The following is a 4,798-nucleotide window of genomic DNA, read 5'->3' on the forward strand; positions in this document are numbered from 1 at the left end:
AGCATGTGCTGATATACTCTTTTATCGCTATTTTACGAAATTTTCCTTTGATCATCTTGACTGATAATTTTCTTTCTGAAGGGAGTCGAGTTATATGAAACGGAGTCGAGTGATATGAAAATTATCGCTTGAAACTACATGGACACGTGGCGTTGCTAATGAAATTGACATGAAATGGAAAACGTTTCATAGTCGTCATAGGTGAAATAGCGATAAACAAATTGTCATTGATCATCTCACCTCGATTGTTTTTCTCGCTTTTGCCGTCCGGCTCAAGCAAGGTGTCCCTCATATCTGAATTCTTTCTTTAGGTAATTTTTCTGTATTTACAATAAGCTTTGTCCATTATGTCTTTATATCTTAGCAACCCATTATGCTCTAATCTTTATCTATTTTTTGTTTTGTTTATTTTTCTCTTTTTATATTAATTTTGTCACTTTGGTGCAGATTTTTCCCATTATTCTGTAAACCAAAACCCTCATTCAAGAAATGTTCTATTTTTTCAAACTAATCTTATTTCATAATAATGCTTATTACTTGCCATTTATTAATGTGTATATGAAATGAAATATTGATAATAAAGTCTCATTTTTATTGGAATACGATATCAGTAAAAATATAGCAGGACCATTTTAAATCAAACGCAAGTCTTAAAATATTCTTATTCATATTTAACTTCAGGAAAAGAGACCTCGTCATACCCTGATCAAACTATAATTGCTGAAGATTATTTGTGGAAAGTAATTTCATTTTTTTTATCGTAGAATTTCAATGATAAGTTAATATCTTTTGGTTATTTCTGTAGTTTAGTTGCTGTCTCAATTAACAATTAACTCTCATCTCTTTTATTCACACAGCACTTAATTTTCCGTGTGCACTAATGGCTGACAAAACTATCATATAAATCGGATAGACTAAGCACTGCCAGTGCTTCTTTGCATCAAGTGTGGTGGATTGGTTTGATTGTTTTTGCTTAACGTCCAGTGGCAAATATTCCATGCAAATTACAGCCATTGTGTTCACTTTAAGTCTACTTTAAGAGTTTTTGGACTTTTCTGAGAGAAGAAAAAAAAAAAACAGAATTCTATAGAAAATGCTTCAAATGTGTTTTCTCATAAACAACTTAATATGCAATTTAAAGCGTTAATGGCTATTAAGAATTAAGTTAGAATATATAGCGACAGTTATTTCATAGCAAAATGAGCTGATACCGACTTGACTGTGATGAAAAAGGCAACATAAGATCACACTGGTTCCCGAAAGTTGTATAGTATAAAAAAGGTACATGTACTTCCGAACTGGGCAACAGGACAAACATTTCCCGATCATAATTTTTCATATATCTATTATATTATTCACGAGAAACTTCCGTCACGGGTTCTACCGTCACCCTAAGACGTGGAGCCTTTCAATTGATATCAATTAATTACATATTGTCTACTTTTGCACAAAGCTACAGATACTCGTAGGAACTATTTTGTCTAAAATATGTACTACTTTCTTGCATGTTCTATGTGACTGAGCTTAAAATAATCTATTTATATACAACACTGGTGTCAAGCAAAACAATACACAAAGGAATTAATTTGAGAAATTAGCGCAGCTCTACGTAAGTCTTACTAGTTTTCTGCAGACAAATACAAATAAAGAAATTAAACGAAGAGGAAAATTACCCAACAGAAAAAAAGAAATCAAGAATGTTTCCATTGTACACGGATGCCCCATCCACTCTATCATTTTCTATGTTCAGTGCACCGTGAAAATGGGATGAAAACTCTTAATTTGGCATATATTAGATCAAATAAAAGGTAACATGTGTACTAAAGTTCAAGTTGATTGGACTTCAACTTCATCAAAAACTACCTCGACCAAAAACTTTAACCTAACGCGGGACAGGTGGACGAATGGACCGAAGGATGCACAGACGGACGAATGGACGCATAGACCAGAAAACATAATGCCCATAAATGTGCATAAAAAACCTGTGAATTTCATCAGGTTCAGATGTTTGTTGTTGGCTAGCTTTTTGATTGATGTATATATACACTGCATCTTCTTTTATTCATGTGATTGTTGTATGTAGCATGATTCTCTATTGTCATAAAAATTCATAATATCTAATAAAATTAATAGATTTAGCTAACAAAGTCCTTATATTTCAATAAGATAACTTTATTTGTTAATGGAAAATTGTTTTAATGTTAATTAGGCTTAAATTAAAAATTGTTTGCTTTCCCCTCTCTGTGATTAAAGTAAGATAACTCTGGTCAATTTTCCTAACATTCAATCATAATAGGAAGATGATATAGTTCTGTTTTCATTTATAGTCTTTTTCAGAAAAGTTCTAATTGTTTTGGGTAGGTCCCAATTACAATTTTACACTCTAGCATTCGGCATCAGTTAGAAGCTTCTGGAATAAAATGGTGGCTATGGTGTACTGTTTTGTGCTTGTGTTAGGCGTTATTACACTTCTTTCATGTATTTGTCTTAAGGGATCGAGTAAAGCAGATAAGTTACATCAGCTTTCTGCTTCATTTGAGTTCTGGCATAATAGTATACACCATACCGATCTTAGAAAAAAATGCCTTTGCGAGTAGAATGACGAATGCTGTTGGACAGTTTTTGATGCATACCACAACTTGAAACAGTGTATTCTTGACAGCACAATTAATGTTTTTCACCGGCATATTGTACCTCAAATTAAAAGTAGGAAAAAAGGGTTGTTTTTTTTTAAATTTCGAGGATATGGCTTTAATAGAGAGCAATTTCATGAATACTGGGAAGATGCTTTTTCTGTGACATAGTCACTTGTTTCAGAATATTTCCCCCTATATACCTTAGTGGTATATTAAGGCATAACAAAGGAAAGTTTTATTTTGTAACGAGTGCCTGTGATCTGTGATTTATAGCAGTTTGTCTCATGGATCTAAGAAAGTTAGTGATGATGAAGGCAGATTTGACCTTACTTATTTTGTACGTATAAACACGGTATAAATACTTACAGATAACAAAAAAATATTTATAAGATAACAAAATAATTCTTTATATTGGTATATATTAATTTTAAACATTTCAAAACAAATAAAAGAAATTATAGATATACATAAATGTCTTTGATAAACTAATGAAAAATACGAGTATCTAGTACATTACAGATTTTGTAACGATTTTAAATTCAATAAAAAAAAACTATATTTATAAGATATAATTATAACCCTGTTCAAGGTAGACAATCAACATATTGACTTATGAAATTAAACATGGACTCATAGTTCAAAGGAATATAACTATTGTATACAAATGACACATCAATCGAGTTATTTAGCTGCGAATTCGTGCACCACCTTCAAGGAAGATTCTAAATTATTAATATAACCACAAGTTGTTAATCTATAGATACTGACGACTAATGAATGCTAACCACAGTAAAGAATATTTGTTTGAAATTTTTTAACACTTACTCAGAAAAATGCTCGAACTACTTGACTTTCAAAGCTTATAATTAACGTGTTTACACACTAATATTAAACATTACAAACCTGTAATCGTATAAGACACTATAAACCATGTGTGCTTGCATAAACTTATCCAAAAATATATTTATTTCAAGCCTTAATATTTCGACATGTTATTTACATTTAATAAATTTTAGAATCACAGTTTCCGGTTAAGATTTGACTAAATACCAAATTCTTGATATCGTCAGGTAAATATGCTATTGTATGTGTCAACAAGTTGTTGCTTATTTACTAAACAGTGAAAGTATTTTGTTTTTTATAGCTGATGCTTATCATTTGAAAAATCTGTTTCAAGGCATCACCCTTTCTTAAATAAAATAATGCAAAAGCAAAACTAAAAACATCAAAATACCAAAACAATCGTTTTCTAGACATTACACGTAAAAACACAAGCCAGTTTTCTTTGTATAAAGTAGAGTGGATTGATTTGATTAAGATTTTTTTGCCTAACGTTCAGTTGACAAATATTCCATGCATGCTTATGAAAGCCATTGTGTCAGAAATTCACCTCAAGTCTTCTTGAACGTTTGTTATTTTTTGTATTTTTCTGAGAGAAGCAAAACAGAATTCTATAGAAACGCGGACACGCACTTGCATGCGTCAAATGTGTTTTCTAGAATAAAACCACTTTGCAATTTATGGCTATTTTAACTTAGAATAAAGCGGCTGTTATTTCATAGAAAAATTACCTGATCCCGACTTGACTATGATGAAAAGAGCAACGTACATAAGATGTGACAACGGATTTTCACTTTCTAATAATGGATAATTAAAACACTAGGATATGCAAAATCATCTCTTTTATCGCAAATTAAGTACTATAAATGATACAGATGCAGGAAAAAATAATGCATGGAAAGGTGAGTTTAGATAAGCTCTTATAATTACGGTACAAGTGATACGAAATGGGATATTTTTGAAAAACTAAAAAGTAACGGATTAAGAGGTAAATTGTTCTTTAAGTTAATTTATGATGTTCGCCAATATAACTTCAATATCAGATGCTTATAACAGTTATGCAACTCTCGTTAATGATGTTTTACATTTCATTAAAATTTGCAAAAATTATTAAAAAGGCAGATTTTTTTTCTTCATTATTGAAACAAGATTTCTTCAGATTCATTTTTTTGCGAATACATTAAGTAGCAACAGTCAAAAGAGAAAGATTTAGTCGCTCTAAAACATACATGAAACATAGAATTAAAACGAATGTTTAATCAGTCAGTTAACATATGTTTATATATATATTAATTCAGCATAGTATCAGTAGATCTATAGAT

This window comes from Mytilus galloprovincialis, chromosome 3 (genome assembly GCF_965363235.1).
Source record: "Mytilus galloprovincialis chromosome 3, xbMytGall1.hap1.1, whole genome shotgun sequence".
Lineage (NCBI taxonomy): Eukaryota > Metazoa > Mollusca > Bivalvia > Mytilida > Mytilidae > Mytilus > Mytilus galloprovincialis.